We start from the raw sequence: 17,942 nt of genomic DNA, 5'->3' as shown, positions 1-17,942 counted from the left end.
AACTGTTATTTTGAAATTTCAATTACAATTTGTACTTTATGCTGCAGTAGCAATACGTAAGTGCCCTATAAAAAGAAGCAGAAATTGCAAATGTGTATCTGTATGAAAAAATTGCAGCCGACCGCTGTAGCCGAGCAGTTCTAGGCGCTTCAGTCCGGAACCGCGCTGCTGCTACGGTCACAGGTTCGAATCTTGCCTCGGGCATGGATGTGTGTGATGTCCTTAGGTTAGTTAGGTTTAAGTAGTTCTATGTCTAGGAGACTGATGACCTCAGATGTTAAGTCCCATAGTGCTTAGAACCATTTGAAAAAATGTGTCCAAAATGTGTTTTTGGAATGTTTGTCCAAGCTTGGACGGCGGTCAGCGGTCAGAGAATATCAGTAGGGCCACATAACCTATAGCTTCAACTCGACAAACATTTTCAGATACAGTAAGTACGTTAGGTCGTAGTAGCAATAGGTGAATCAAAATCGAAGACGACAACGACTAATATGTTCGGCGTTTCGGGAAGTACATTCGTTTATAAAAGTCAGCTTGTACGATGGGCAGAGATAATGAACTATCGCAGTGGTCCGGTTATTCTCTATGACAATGCTGTATACAAATTATCCAGTTAATAAGTACTTTAAAACAAATAAAATGGTTCCAGAATGAGATTTTCACTCTGCAGCGGAGTGTGCGCTGATATGAAACTTCCTGGCAGATTAAAACTGTGTGCCCGACCGAGACTCGAACTCGGGACCTTTGCCTTTCGCGGGCAAGTGCTCTACCAACTGAGCTACCGGGACTGGGTGTTGTGTTGTCCTCATCATCATCATCATTTCATCCCCATCGACACGCAAGTCGCCGAAGTGGCGTCAACTCGAAAGACGTGCGCCCGGCGAACGGTCTACCCGACGGGAGGCTCTAGCCACACGACATTTATTTATTTACGTAGTGTAGGGGAGTGACGCGATATAGCAGGAGCTACTGGAGGTGGCGAGCAGCCGGCCATTCGTAGCGCGAACTGCACCAAAACACGGGAGACTGGAGCTACTTTTACTTTTGCCTATGATAGTTAAGTCTCTTTTATGTCAAAATTTTCCATAAATAATAATAAGTTTTAGTGCAAAATCGATATGCAATCTCGGAAATGTTAAAAAAACCTTTGTAATGGAGACGGAGGAGGAGGAGATTAGTGTTTAACGTCCCTTCGACAAAGAGGTCATTAGAGACGGAGCACAATCTCGGGTTGGGGAAGGATGGGGAAGGAAATCGGCTATGCCCTTTCAAAGGAACCGTCCCAGCATTTGCCTGAAGTGATTTAGGGAAATCACGGAAAACCTAAATCAGGGTGACCGGAGACAGGTTTGAACCGTCGTCCTCCCGAATGCGAGTCCAGTGTGCCACTTGCGCCACCTCGCTCTGTCCTTTGTAATGACAGCTCATTCATCTCCGCACGATTAGTGTGCCTTCAGGAAAAAAGGATGTTGACTTGAGAAATAATAATTTACGAATGCACTGACGAAAAACAATCACAACACCAAGACATAATTAATGTAAAGTAATGAAGTTTTGGGAATACATTTGTCTACGTTATATATTTAAGTGATTAATATAGCAACATCACAGGTTAACAGCGAGATAAACCATTGCAAATGTGAAATGCTTGTACATTAATAACCGCCAGAATGTTCGATGCAAGCATGCAACGGTGCAAGCATTGTGTTGTGCAGGTGTCGTATATCAGTTTTTGGGATAGAGTTCCATGCCTGTTGCAATTGGTTGGTCATTACAACTGCTATTTGTGGATGACGCTGGCGTTGTCGTCTGCTGAAGTCCAATATTTACTGGACTGGAGACAGATCTGGTGATCGAGGAGGCCAAGGCAACATGTCGACACCCTGTAGAGCATTATGCATTACAACAGCGGTGGGCGAGTGCTATCCTGTTGGAAAACACCTCCTGGAATGCTGTCTATGAATGGTAATACAACTGGTCGATTCACCAGATCGATGTACAAATTTGCAGTCAGGGTGCGTGGGATGAACACGGGATTGTTCTTGCTGTCATATGAAATCGCACCTCGGACCATAACACCAGCTGTAGATCCAGTATTTCAAGCACGAAGATAGGTTGGTTGCAGGCCCTCAAATGGCCTCCTTCTAAGCAACACAGGCCGCCCGGGGTGGCCGAGCGGTTCTAGGCGCTACAGTCTGGAACTGCGCGACCGCTACGGTCGCAGGTTCGAATCCTGCCTCTGGCATGGATGTTTGTGATGTCCTTAGGTTAGTTAGGTTTAAGTAGTACTAAGTTCAAGTGGACTGATGACCTCAGAAGTTAAGTCCCATAGTGCTCAGAGCCATTTGAACCATTTCTAAGCAACACACAGCCATCACTGGCACCACCGCAGAACCAGCTTTCATCAGCAAACACAACAGACCTTCACCCTGTCCTCCAATGAGCTCTCGCTTGACACCACTGAAGACACAAATGGCGGTAGCTTGGGGTCGGTGGAACACTCACTACAGGGCATCTGGCTCAGAGCTGTTTTGGAAGTAATCGATTTGTAACAGTTCGTTGTGTCACTGTGTACCAACTGATACTCAAATTGCTGCTGCAGGTGCAGTACGATGCACCAGTGCCATACGCCGAACACGTTGGTCTTCCCTCTGGGTAGTGCCGTGAGGGCGTCTGGAGTCTGGAGCCCGGTCTTCTTGCGACTAGTGGTTCTCGTGATCACCGTTTCCAGCAGTCATGTACAGTGGCTACGTTCCTGCCAAGTCCTTCTGCAATATCGTAGAAGGAACGTCCAGCTTTTAGAAGCTCTCTTACACGACGTTGTTCTGTAGGGTACACCATATTTCATATGTAGATATACGCCTACCAACTTTCGTTTATGTCACACAACTTCTTCTTAGTGTTGCGATTTTTTTCTGTCAGTGTAGATCATGGCACCCTCTTCAGTGGAAGCATTTGGAATTCGCGAGGAAAAATGTTGAAAGATTCCAAAGTCTGTAATTAGCTGATTTTCCGAAATGTTGTCACTAAAGAGAGAAGCACTGTGTACTACCTGGGAGGAGGGAGAGTTTCATACAAAGCTACGTCTACATACCTATTCTGCAAGCCACCGTACGGTGTGTGGCGGTAGGTACTCAGTAAGAATACTAGTCATTTCTTTTCCTGTTCCATTCGCAGATAGAGCGAGGGAAAAGCGACCATCTATATGTGTCTGTACAAGCCCTAGTTTCTCTTGTCTTATCCTCGTGGTCCTTACGCCAAATGTACGTTGGCGGCAGTAGAATCGTTCTGCAGCCAGCTTCAAATGCCGGTTCTTCAGATTTTCTCAGTAGTGCTCCTCGAAAAGAACGTCGCCTTCCCTGCAGAGATTCCCATTGAAATTCCTGAAGCATCTTTATAATACATGCGTGTGGTTCGAACCTACTGGTAACAAATCTAGCAAACTGCCTCTGAACTGCTTCGATGTCTTCCTTCAGTCCGACCAGGTGTGGATCCCAAACACTCGAACAGTACTCAAGAATGGGTTGCCCTTGTGTCCTATATGCGGTCTCCTTAAATCCTCCTATAGTCACTCAGCGACACCTTCCCACACACCAGAGCATCTCAGCATACAGCCGTAGCTTGCAGATCCAGATCATTTATGCGCACAGAAAATAATACCTGTCCTGTCACATTTACCAAGGACACTCCTGATGATACCCTTGTCTCTGAACATTCGCCATTGAGGACAGTGTACTGGGTTCTGTTGCTTAAAAAGCCTTCGAGTCATATATCGGGGAAATTATTCTGTACTCTTGTGCTTTCGTTAACAGTCTGCAGTTGGGTACTGTGCAAAATGAATTCTGGAAATTTAGGATTATGAAATCTATCTTTTATCCTTCATCCTTGGTATGCGGGTATCAAGTGAGAAAATGGCAAACTGAGTTTCGCTTGGGGTGATGCTTTCTAAAACCGTGCTGATTCGTGGACTGGAGCTTTTCCGTCTCAAGATTCTGACACGTAACACGCAAGCAATAAGAAAAAAAAACGCATACTAAATTAAGAATAAAAACTGCATCGACACGGAGAAAAAGAGTAGGAGATAAGCAGATTCACTCTACTGTAGTTATTCGAGGGACAGTCGAGAGAACGAAGCATTAGCAGCTTAAGGGTTCCAGAGTGGCTGTGAATGAGTGCAATGGGCGGTTTCCGCTAGCTTGCACGAGGGGTGACGAAGCACAGAGCTTCAGTGCCATAAATGTTCCTCTCAAATAAGTCTTAGCAGCAAATATTGCACACAGCTATTGAACGACAAGGATTTGAGAAGGACATGTGTATTTTGGATATCCACATTGGGATCATTACGCAAGTGTTATCTCTCTTCTGATGTATTCTGTACCTTGAGAGATATATGTATGTTTCTTACGATGACCAAATAAATAAAATATACCTTACACCGGAGTGCTAAATACCTTCCAAATACAATGTGGGACTTTCTTTATCCTGGGTTGGTGTAACAACAGAACATGGCACGAAAACTGCCAGTTGGAGGAGTCTCCGAAACTTTGGTTTAGTCATGACGTGTCGATAACGATTTGTAACTGTATACTTGGATATCAAACACAAATTTGTCATTAGATCATATGTGAAAGATGTTTGATCGTGTTCATGACTGACAAGCTGTGTAGTGGCAAATCGTTACTTGAAATGATCTAATAGCTAGATGCATTGTTGTCTTGGAAACAAACTCACTTGTAGCGTTGCAAAAAGTCTTGGACATGGTCACCTTGCAGCTAATCACAGCGATTAAGATTCCAAGATTGGCTCAATTTACCTATAAACCCAAAGTACTCCTTGTAAGTATTACTCATATTATTCATTACGAATAAACAACCATATTGTACAATGCCTTTGTGATAATCATTGCCGGCCAGTGTGGCCGTGCGGTTCTGGGCGCTACAGTCTGGAACCGAGCGACCGCTACGGTCGCAGGTTCGAATCCTGCCTCGGGCATGGATGTGTGTGATGTCCTTAGGTTAGTTAGGTTTAAGTAGTTCTAAGTTCTAGGGGACTGATGACCTCAGAAGTTAAGTCCCATAGTGCTCAGAGCCATTTGAACCATTTTTGATAATCATAATTTCCCTAGATTTACTGCATATTATTATCACCTTATAGAAGCCAAAATATTGAGTAATCGAATTAAGCCGCGATCCTACTTCCATCTAGGGTCCAATGAATTTGTTCACGTGGCCAAAAGAGATGCTGATCCCTTTCTATATCAGTTCATAAGAATACTGTCATTTGCCTTCACCTACCACACTCCATCTAGGCAAAATGTCGATGAATTTAACGAAACTAAATGTCTCTTGACTGCTCTCATTTGACAGTGACTGACCCTCATTTCTGATTATGTTGACATAGCAGCCCACGATCATTAAAGGAAAGTGGTAAGCCAATCAAGCGAACATAGTGGGAGGTGAAGCCTTCGAAGGGATACCTTCGGTATATTTCTGACGCTGTTCACCAAGGGATACTGAAAAATCGAAATTTCGGAAATGATGTGATTAAGCTTCCTGTTGCTACAGTTATCATGTCATTAATACGCATTTAAAAATCCACACAAAGATTTACTACAGATCTTGCGTTTGCCTACTCTACTGAACAAAATATGTTATTGTTGAGTGACACCTTTATTCATACGACCTACTACTACCCGATTTGTAAGCTTATGTTTCCCTACTGCCGATAATTTTTGGAAATGAAGTGTCCTTCAAGTCATAAAGATCATTCATGCGATTCCATTATTTGTTAGACGTAAATTTACCACTGGGTAGTGAGGCCACTTGTGGTTGTTGACAAAGATACTGCAACATCGTTGAGGGAGGGGAGATAGCAAGTACCATTATTTCAAAACATTATCGACAGTAGGGAAATATAACCTTACAAATCGGGTAATAGTAGATCGTATGAATAAAGGCGTCACTCAACAATAACATCTTTTGTTCAGTAGAGTAGGCAAACGCAAGATCTGTAGTAAATCTTGACCCTTTAAATTGTGGATTTATCAGCTGTATGAGCAGACTATTACCGTATCAGAAGAACTTCCTTCCGATCGGCTAATTGGGATAACGTGGGTGTCATGGTCATTTACATTGTCACTTCTTTCAAGCCTAACCTGTACTACAACGTTTCAAGTTTCTTCTCCAGTAAAACATCACGATGCCAAGATCCTTTTTAAGTATTTACAACAATAGTGCACGATTTCGCCCAGTCTCCTACAGTCGATTCTTTTACACAGCCTTCTGTTTGGCCATTCAAAGTTTTCAACAAAATATTATTGATTTTCCGTTTAATTAAGTTCTGGCTATTTTCAGTTAGATTTGGGTTGCAGTGATAGGCAGTCGAGCGTAAAAGAAACTACTTTTCTTTTCAAATCCCGTCCAAAGTTTAGCCAGCCTTACCTTTATTTGCCTTAGCAATTTTAGCTGTTCTTGCTTGTTCATGTACTGTATCACTGAATTATAATTTTTTCTCAACCACGAGAATATATTTTCTGTTGAGAGATCTCGAGCGGGTATGACGTGACCATCCCTTAGCACCCAGATACACCCAGTGTTCCTGCTACGAGTGGACAGGCACATTTTCTCTGATGTTTTGGCAGGGCACACATTTGAAATTTGGTTTTTACAATGTGTAGCCGGAATTAGCCCAGACAAATACCGCTCATCAGATATTTCATGCGACGTCCACTGTCAACGGAAAGTGTCGATTTTTTACCATTACAAACAGCATGATATTTTAAAGAGGAATTTTACGTGTCCATTCGATAGATCGGTACCACAGTACTGTAGTGTGATATTCGTTTTATCGATATATATTAACAAGAACAATAAAATGCGACGAATAAAGAGTTATCCAGTAGCGACTGAGCAGCGCTGCCGCATGGCGGAAGCAGATACTGCGGGACAGAGCAGTGCTGTCGCTCCAGAGTACTGGTTATTCTTCGTGTTTTAGTGTCCTTGTTTACATATATCGATTAAACGAATATCGCCCTAGAATAATCTTGTTCCGCTCTATCGAATGGTCACGTAAAACTCCGCTTTAAAAAAAATAATTTTGTTTGTAACAGGGAAAAAATACCGACGCTTTCCGTTACAGTGGGCGTCACATGAAAGACGTGATGAGCTGTATTTGTTTGGGCTTATTCCAGATACACATTGCAAAAACGAAATCACAAATATCTGTCAAAGCACCAAAGATATGCGCCTGACGAGTCTTGCGAGATATAACCTGTAAGTCGCTATTGGGGCGGATTAACGTGCCCACTATATTGTTCATCTTTATAATTACGTATTTAGTTCAGTTAAATTATTAGATACCACACACTGTACTCAATGATCAATGACGACACCAGCCATTTCGATTTAAAAGATCACATACAAGTATATACCATTTTAACAGTGCTAAGCAGTTCATGTTTTAGCGTACAGAGCAAAGAGAGGGAATGGTTCGTTGAACATCATGCTCTTAGAGCAAAATCATCATAAAAATTTTTTCGTTTCAGCAACACTGGTCTCCAATAATCAGTATTATGGTCACCACTAGTCAACATATTTCCTCCACACACGTCCAGTGGTGTGGTAAACTTACTTAGTAGAATTAAAACATTTTCTCTGCTGTAAGTGACTGTAGTGAAGAAACCATTTTGGCATAAATACGGGAGTCCACAGCTCAACAGTGTGGAATCTTATTTTTTGAGGTATTCAACGAACGTTGTTATTTATGTCTCAATCAACATTCACTTTTGTTGGTACAATTTAGAACTTTTAGGGGGCACCACTACATGCACCGCTTTTTCCTTTTTCGACCCTCAATCCTGTCCATAATTCACAGTAAACAAGAATTCAATTATAGTAAACTGTTCACATGTGACGTCATGTGCACAAGATCGCGGGCCTTGCTGTTATTTACTTACACTCGTACGCGATTAACGAAAAGCGGCACATCGCAGTCATTTTTCTGAGGTACAGCAACTGTTACATACATTTATAAAAATTGTTCATTGCTTCGTGAGCACATTTTCCACTTTTCAGTCCTCCGTTACTCCACATTCACATTACTAATAAAATAAATAAAATCAGCCCTCTGCTTGCCCCAAAGAAGTATGTCACTATCGTATTTCAGCACTATCTAGATACTATCACCAACATTAAAAGTTATTTCATTTAAGGTTTTTAGACATTGGTACGTACGTAATACAATAAGTTTAAATAAATTCAATTACTGTTCATTAGTAATGGCACATGTAGGTTATGTTTTCTTATAAATATACGCGGTAAGTGGCACTGCCAACTTAAAGTTCCGTGTTATTTTTGAGACATATCTATTTGAAGCCCATAGATGTTGTAAGCATGTACTTTCTTACTGTCAACACCACTGTGTATCGGGTCCGTTCTAAATGCACACACTTGACCCAAACTGCACTGCTCTCATATCTTAGTAAAAGTCATTTCCGTCAAACGAAGCATCAGTTTCTTGGAGTATGTGTGTGTACATTATCAAATACAGCAATGCGTCGGCCTCAGAGATTTGGGATAACTTGCTCCTGCGACCACTGAATGTAATTTGCACAGTTCATCTTATCAGTTATTTGTAACGGAATGGTGCTCAACATTGTATATGAATATTCTGCTTTGAGCTCGTATCCCTTATAGAGATTGCCTTAGCTGAGTCTCCATTATACTTATTTCACGAAAAAAAAATATAGTAGGCATTATGCTGTGCATGTGAACCTAAGCTGCGCTATTCTTAGGCGGTCGGTGTGGCCGAGAGGTTCTAGGCGCTACAGTCTGGAACCGCGCGACCGCTCCGATCGCAGGTTCGAATCCTGCCTCGGGCATGGATGTGTGTGATGTCCTTAGGCTAGTTAGGTTTAAGTAGTTCTAAGTTCTAGGGAACTGATGACCTCAGAAGTTAAGTCCCATAGTGCTCAGAGCCCTTTGAACCATTTTTTGCGCTATTCTTATACAGACTGTACCTACTGTTCGCAGGAGGACATGCGATTTCAACAGACTCTTAACCTTGCAACTCGTGCGGTTAATTCCAGTATTTGCCGCTGAAACAAACTCACTAATGAGCCAAATACTATGCTCACCGCTTACCAAGAGGTTGAATGCTGTCTGGTGTCACTGGGCGTAAGTGACACGCTAAGGGAAGTATGTAAACAGTCCAGAGACGAATGGGGAAACAGTCTAGCGATGGTACGGGCTGCATGTCGTGAAATCCACTGACATAAGCGATTTTAACAGGGGGCCAATTTATTGTCGTGGCCCGACACGTATGAACGGGAATCTCTCAAACCAGGTAGCTGATCAGCTGTTCGCTTACTACTGTTGTGAGCATCTATGTAGAAAGATGGTTTTGGACTACAATACCTCATCACATAACTTGAAGGTTAGAGGCTTGGCTGGTCTGTAAAGCAGGTTAGGTGGTGGTTTATGGCACATCTGGTGCAGCCACAAGTGTTCGGATCATGCCGCACATTGAACATGGGACTCTGCAGCAGACGACCCTTACGTGTTCCCATTTCGACCCAACAACATCATCAATTATGGTAGCTGTAGACACAGGATCACCGAAGTTGGACCGTAGATCAGTGGAAACATATCTCCTGGTAGGAAGAGTCTTCTCTTGTTACACCAAATAGGCGGTCATATCCGGAGACGCGATATCCAAGTAAACGGCTGCTCAAAACATGTACCACGCCACGCAAGCTGGCCAGTTGGGCCAACTATGCTATGGCATACATTCACCTGGACTTCCATGAGACCCGAGGTGGTAAGCTAAGGCACTGTAAGAGTTTTAGACTACGTGAACGTTACTGCGAACCACCTCTGTCCCTTCGTGCTTGATGACTTCCCCCACAGTAATGGCATATTCCACGTTTCAAGGCCAGTATGGTGTTGCAGTAGTTTGAGGAGCATGATAGTTGTCTTGGCCATTAAATTCGGCTGATCTAAACCCAACGGCAGGGGACGAATGCAAAACTTTCGCCCTTTCATAGTTGTAAATAATGACAGTATTTGGAACAAATGTAGTCGTTGAGATAATGGTAGTTGTGAGAATGAAGAGAAAACATCTTTAAAATTGAACACACAGATGATAAATGATTGTTTGTAGTTTCTGTCGACTGTATTATTTACAGTTACCTGTTTGTTAAAAGAAGTTTAATGAGAAATACGAATACAAAATACAAAGAAGTAAATAAATGCGAAATGTGTAGGTTAGAACGTAGTGTTTGGTTCTTACCTGCTGTATTACTTAGGCCACAACAACCTCTAACATTATTTTGAGATTTTAATTGCACTTCATACTTCATACTTCATGCTGTAGTAGTAAAACACAAGTGCACTATAGAAGCAGCAAATACAAATAAGTATTTGTCAAAAAATGTATCCAAAATGTGTTTTGCATTCGGAACGTCGGCTCAGCTTGTACGACGGGTAGAGGTCAGGGGCTGTTAGTTGCGTCACATAACCTGTAACTTTAACTCAGGCCGTTGTAGCTATAGGTAAATCACATTTCAAGGCGACAATGACAAATATGTTTGTCGTTTCTGAAAGAACATCCGTTACGAAACGTCATCTTCTGCGATCGACAGAGATAATGGTCTAGTGCAGTGGTTCAAACGGCTCTGAGCACTATAGGACTTAAAATCTGAGGGCCGCGCGGGAATAGCCGAGGGGTCAAAAGCGCTGCAGTCATGGACTGTGCGGCTGCTCCCGGCGGAGGTTCGAGTCCTCCCTCGGGCATGGGTGTGTGTGTTTGTCCTTAGGATAATTTACGTTAAGTAGTGTGTAAGCTTAGGGACTAATGACCTTAGCAGCTAAGTCCCATAAGATTTCACACTCATTTGAAATTTTTCAACATCTGAGGTCATCAGTACCCTAGACTTAGAACTATTTAAACCTAACTAACCTAAGGACTTCACACACATCCATCCCCGAGGCAGGATTCGAACCTGCGACCGCAGCAGCAACGCGGTTCCGGACTGAAGCGCCTAGAACCGCTCAGCCACAACGGCCGGCTACTAGTGCAGTGGTTACGGTTATTATACATGACAATGCTGTATACATATTATCCAGTTAGTAAGTACTTAAAACAAATAAAATTATATTTGCAATAAGATAGTATGAGAAGGTTGCAGGATTCTACAAAGGGCACGGATGCAAGGGGTAACCTACAGTAGACAAGACTTCGTTTAAACATTACGTCATTTTTACGTCACACGTACTTATCGAAGACACCAAGAACTGCTATTGACATTCGTTAACATTCGATGCTGTATGCTTGGGAATCAGTATATCTGATTCCGTAATGTCATATCACAACTTGCGTATTATGGAAGTATGCCGTTTCAAGGCAATGGCACATTAAAAATTTATAAAAAACATTTCATTCTTGGTAGGATTTGTTATACATAAACGCCACATAATATTGTATCGGCTTTTTCAGTAAGTTTCGGGGTTAAATCTTGCCAACGCTTCAATATCTTCCTTATCCACAGCCTGGTCCAAATGAAAGCAGAACGTTACAATTGGTTCAAATGGCTCCAACCACTACGGGACTTAACATCTGAGGTCATCAGTGCGCTAGCCTTAAACTACTTAAACCTAACCAACCTAAGGACATCACAAACATCATGCCCGAGGCAGGATTCGAACCTGCGACCGTAGCAGCAGCGCGGTTCCGGAAACTAACCTAAGGACATCACACACATCATGCCCGAGGCAGGATTCGAACCTGCGACCGTAGCAGCAGCGCGGTTCCGGAAACTAACCTAAGGACATCACACACATCATGCCCGAGGCAGGATTCGAACCTGCGACCGTAGCAGCAGCGCGGTTCCGGACTGAAGCGCCTAGAACCGCTCGGTCACAGCGGCCGGCCAGAACGTTACACATTCATAAACGATGTAACTTCGAGGTTAACTTACCCCGCATTTAAGAAAAAGCGTAATCTCCATTCTCTATTTGAGGTGAACAGTATCGTTTTGAACGTCGTGTTCGGCTCGAATGTTCTGAACCAAACAATCGTGAAAGTCGATAGACAGCTCTCTTCGTCTTCGATACAGCTTGTGACGTCAAAATGACGTCACGTTTGCGTGAAGTCCTGTGGACTGTTGGTTACACGTCTGCCAGAGATATAACTGCGGAGATACCATACTCGGCCGTCTCCGCGTAGTGAGAGGGAGTGATGCAAGATGGAAAGAGATTCCCGCGTCGGCAAGCAGCTGACCCCTCCTAGTACGGAGTGTCACCGAAAGAGGGCAGACACGAGATGCTTTCGCTCTTGCCTATGATAGTTAAGTCTCTTCTACGTTACAATTTTCCACAAATAGTAAGTTTTAGGGGAAAGTCTGCATGCAATGTCAAAGCTGGTTAAAAAACCTTTCTAACGATACTTCACTAATCGATATTCGATTATTATGCGCTGAGAAAAAGGAAAATTGAGAAATAACATATTTCCAAATAGAGCACGACAGCCTCTTCTGTGGAAGCTGGTTGATTTGGGGGAAGGGACCCCACAACGAGGTCATCGGTCCCATCGGATTAGCGGAGGATGCTGAAGGAAATCGGCCGTACCCTTTCAAAGGAACCATCCCGGACTTTGCCTGGAGAGATTTAGGGAAATCACGGAAAACCTAAATCAGGATAGCCGAACGCGGGTCTGAACCGCCGTCCTCTCGTATGTGAGTCCAGTGTGCTAACCACTACACAACCTCGCTCGGTTCTGTGGAAGCATTTGACATTCGTGAGGACAAATGTTGAAAGATTCCAGTGCCTGTGATTAGCTGACTTTCCATAATGTTGTCCTACGAGTGAAAAACAATGCGTACCACCTGGAAGAGGCAGAGTTTCACAGGAAGCTACGTCTACATCTACATACTTACTCCGCTAGCCACCGTACGGTGCGTGACGGAGGGTACTCTGTACCATTAACAGTCAGTTTCTTTCCTTCTCTTATGTTACCTTCATGCCCCTTACGCGAAATTTACGTTGGCATTTTGCAGTTAGCTTCTAATACCGGTTCTCCAATTTTTTCGTTAGTGTTCCTCGAAAGCCTTCAGTGTGGCCGAGCGGTTCTAGGCGCTTCAGTCTGGAACCGCGCGACCGCTACGGTCGCAGGTTCGAATCCTGCCTCGGGCATGGATGTGTGTGGTGTCCTTAGGTTAGTTAGGTTTAAGTAGTTCTAAGTTCCAGGGGACTGATGACCTCAGATGTTAAGTCGCATTGTGCTCAGAGCCATTTGAACCATTTTGTTCCTCGAAAGGAACGTCGTCTACACTCCAGGGATTCCCATTTGAGTTCCCGAAGCGTCTGATGTTATCCCTGTCACTGATCACTCACCATCAAGAACAACGTACTTGATTGTGTTTCTTAAGAAGTCTTCGTCAGTCACATATTCGGAAACCTATTCCATCTGCAGGGGTGCACCGTGTCAAATACTTTCTGGAAATCAGCCTATTATTCTTCATCCATAGTTCTGGGGATATCAAGTGAGGAAACGGCGAGCTGAGATTCGCACGAGCGATGCTTTCTAAAACCGTGTTGATTCGTGGATCTAGGCTTTTCCGTTTCAAGGTTCTGACACGTAACACGCTAACAGTAAGATAGAAAAACACATACTAAATTAAGAACAGAAAGAGCACTGGCCCTGAGAAAAAGAGTAGGAGATGCACAGTTTCACCGTACTGTAGTTGTACGAGAGACAGCCGAGAGAGCGAAGCATTAGCAGCTTAAGGGTCCCAGAGTGGCGGTGAATGACTGCAATGGGCGGTTTCCGTTACCTTGCAGGAGGGGCCGCGTGGCACAGAGCTTCAGTGCCACATACGTTCCTTTGAAACAAGCCTGTGCTGCAGATGCTGCACACGGCAGTTGAACAAGAATCTTAGAGCACGTGTATTTTGGATATCAACACCGGAATCATTACGCTAGGGTAAAGTGATATTAGCTAGCATCATAGAGGATGTTGGGCGATAGTAACTGACACAGTCAAAAATCCAAAATTGTCCAGAATATTCCATGAGAAAGGTGAAAACATGTAGAAGTTACACACAACATCTGATAAACAGCGGCAATCAAAAAAATTGTTGTCTCGCTTAATTACGTTTCCTATATAGGAATACAAAGAAAGAAATGAGCACTCTCTATTAATAACAAAAGGAAAGAATTCATCACACTTAATGAAGCAGTAGATCCTCTATTGTGGGAACACAAAACTGCTGCGAAAAGCATTCATTAATGCGGAACTGATGGAGACTTTTTATTGTATCTTACAGCAACACATGCATTAAATATTAGTCCACATGCTTTGAATTTATTGATGAGTAATCTAAATTTACTGAAACATCGTTTCTAATAGTCTTCCTTTTCTGTGTTTGCCTCCACAGCAGGGTCTGCTAATAATGAGCAATTGTCTGTCCTCGATTTTGCGAAAATTTTATCATAGTTCAGCAACAGGATACCATTCCTGTTGCTACCAGTTAATCACCATAAGAGATGATTCATTCACCATATCTGTTTGTGAATAATGTTACTCTTCGTCGATGTATTCTCTTTGTATGTTTACATCTTTGCCATTTTATCGCCATTGTAGTCCATCGACCACGATGGCTATGCGAGCTCTGTACTTGCGTTTATACGGTGAATGTTGTTTTCGCTTTCATGCTAGATTTTGCTGTTATTTGTATTAGCTACACGGCTTGCACCCACATGGTGTGTGAAGCAGCGGGTAGATTTATACCGCCACATGTATTTGCTTTCTAATTGCTGGGCACTATATTCCAGCATATCACAGCTTAGTGGAGGTTCGAGTCCTCCTACGGGCATGGGTGTGTGTGTTTGTCCTTAGGTTAATTTAGGCTAAGTAGTGTGTAAGCTTAGGGACTGATGACCTTAGCAGTTAAGTTCCATAAGATTTCACACACATTTGACATTTTTTTGACAGCTTAGTGTTGTAGAGTGGGTTTCAACGTCACACGTAAGTGCCATTATGTTTTCAATTTTAAAAGTCTGTTACTTAATTCTTAAATGTAATTTAATTTTGTACTTATTAATTCAACAATTGTAATCCGGAAACATTATTCTGACTGGAAAGAAGTCACTAATTGGATTCCCCAAGGATCACTCTTAGGGCTACTATTATTCTTCATATAATTATGTAAACGATCTTCCGTCTAATATACAACAAGCAGAAATAATTTTTTTGCAGATGACACTAGAATTGTACTCATTCCAAGCATACATACAGAAACAGAAGAAATGGGAATCAATTTTCTTATCACTGGTTTTCTGTGAATGATCTCACCCTCAGTTTTAAAAAGACACGACATATTCAGTTCTGCACATCCAGAGGTACTACACCAATAAGTGTAGTACTTGATGAGGAAATAATAAACATGCTGGGGACTTTAAAATTCTTAGGTGTGTTTATTGATGAGAGTTAAAACTGGAAAAACACATTTTGGAACTCCTAAAACAACTTAGTTCAGCCACATTTGCACAAAGAATCATTGCAAATCTTGGGAAGAGACAAATCAGTAAGTTTACATATTTTGTATCTTTTCATTCAGTAATATTATACGGACTAATATTCTGGAGAAACTCATCTTCCAGAAAGAAAGTCTTCATTGCTGGAAAACGTACTGTAAAAATAATATGTGATGCTCACCTACAATCATCTTGTAGACATCTACTTAAGGAGTTGGGGGTTCTGACTACTGCTTCACGGTATATTTATTCTCTCATGAAGTTGACGTAAATAATGTAATAAAATTCAAAAGAAAGATGATATACATAATTTCTATATCAGAAGGGAAAATAACATTCATTACACCTCATTTAAGTTGTCTGTAGCACAAAAAGGGATGCACATTGCTGCACATTTTTTGATAACTTGCTCAGTGGTATAAAATGTCTGACAGACTGCAAAGTAAAATTTGAAAAGAAATTGAATATGTTTCTTCGTGTTAACTCCCATTCCGTAGAAGAATATATATTATTGTAATGTGTAACTGGTGGAGGATAGAATCACTAACTCACAGCTGCATTTTTAAAAAAAAAGACCCGTTATAAATGCTCAGCATGAACAATATTGATTTGACTGTAAAGTGACTCGTTACACATCATTATGATTTATCGTGCAAATGATGTACGGAATATGAAACTAAGTAGCTTATTTTACTTGGGGACTGGTTTCAGGAGGCTTGGCACTGACTGTGTCGAAACTGCAGTCGCAATAAATAATATTTTTAAAGATCAACTGCGGAATGACTGCATTCAGTTCGTTTTTTTAACAGTTTGTGCTCTGTATTTCTGAAGCACAGATGGGGAAATAGACCGACATCCATCAAGATTAAAGTGGAAAACAGCTTAAAATCACACTCAGGATGGTTGTGGTACCGGACCATTGATCATTAATTTACCCTCAGTCCGAATCAGGCTCACCTCTCAGTCTCCTAAGCTTCTGCTATTCTAAATATGACTGGTTAGTAAAATGTGATAACTTTCAAATAGAAAGTTGTCTCAAAGACAGATAAAATTAAGAGGTTTGATTGTATCTAATTTTGATCTAATGTTGCATTTACGAACCACCCGAGAGCATTTTGAAGTCTGGGCTACCAAAAACGTAATAAGGTTCCGGAGAATGAGAAAAACTTTAGAACAAAAACAAACTATCTTTAGTGTAGAGTCGACCTGACAGTTCGGGTAACGACTCAAAAAAATATGCAGATTTAGAAATTTTAAATTTGTGGTAAGATCTTATGGGACCAAACTGCTTAGGTCATGGGTCCCTAGGCTTACACACTACTTAATCTAACTTAAACTAACTTATGCTATGGACAACGCACACACCCATGCCCGAGGGAGGACTCGAGCCTCCGTCGGGGAGAGCCGCGCGGACCGTGACAAGATGGCCTAGACAGCGCGGCTACCCCGCGCGGCTCAAGTTTTGAAAATTAGGTGGAGTAGTGGTTCTTTTCTTTTCTTTTTTTTTTCCTAATCCGCAGTTTGGAAGACCCAGGGCGTAAATATAGCAGCAGGCTGGAACTGAAAATTGTGAATAATTCCGCTCTGTATCTGAATAATGTGCAATTATAAGGGGCAGTGAAATGAAAACGAGACAGATGAAAAAAATTGAGTAAACTGTTTATTATTTCAAAAGTAATCGCCATAACTGTTAATACCCTTATCCCTCTGTGAGACAAGACGGTCAATGCCTTCATGGAATAATGTTTACGGTGATTGTACCAGGGCGTGCACCCCTTCGTTCGAAGGAAATCGACGGCCACAAATGTTTTTCTTCAGAGATCCAAAAATATAAAAATCGCATGGGAAGAGATCGGGGATGTATGGAGGATATGTAAGGGCTTCCCAGAGAAGCTTCTGCAGTGTAGTCGAAACAACAGGCACGCCGGCTCGGGTAAGTTGTGGACTATTCGAAATGATCTCTAATGGAATGATCAGATTACACAAGTAACGGGGCAAGGCGGACTCATGATTGCGGTTTATTGGTAGAATCCTGAAGCGATGCAATCCTTCAACAAAGGAAATAGCTTACAATACGTTAGTTCGTAAAGTCTTAGACTATTGTTCCTCTGTATGGGACCCTTACCAGTTGGGTCTGATTCAAGAGATTGAGAAGGTCCAAAGAAGAGCGGCAAGATTCGTGACTGGTACATTTAGCCATCGCCAGAGCGTTGCAGATCTCATAGAAAGTTTGAAGTTGGACACACCTGCAGATAGGCGGCGCGCTAAGCGGAAGGGGCTGCTCACTAAATTCCGAAATTCGATCTTCGCCGAGGATGTAGAGCATATATTATTACCACCAACTTTCAAATCGCGCAGTGATCACCATTCAAAGATAAGGGAAATTAGAGCTCGTACTGAGGGGTTCAGAAA

General features: G+C 42.3%; 1 protein-coding gene and 1 non-coding gene across 2 annotated transcripts in view; one reads left to right on the top strand and one right to left on the bottom strand.

The window, feature by feature from the left end:
• Positions 1-17,942, top strand: part of LOC126249170 (dopamine beta-hydroxylase) — a 140,373-nt gene that overhangs the window by 47,567 nt on the left and 74,864 nt on the right. The gene's annotated exons all lie outside the window — the stretch shown is intronic.
• On the bottom strand, positions 714-788 carry Trnas-cga (transfer RNA serine (anticodon CGA)). The gene has a single exon. It is a non-coding gene; the product is annotated as a tRNA-Ser (tRNA).

The sequence above is a fragment of the Schistocerca nitens genome, chromosome 3, assembly GCF_023898315.1.
Source record: "Schistocerca nitens isolate TAMUIC-IGC-003100 chromosome 3, iqSchNite1.1, whole genome shotgun sequence".
Classification (NCBI taxonomy): Eukaryota; Metazoa; Arthropoda; class Insecta; order Orthoptera; family Acrididae; genus Schistocerca; species Schistocerca nitens.
This window is presented reverse-complemented; position numbering and strand designations above follow the sequence as displayed.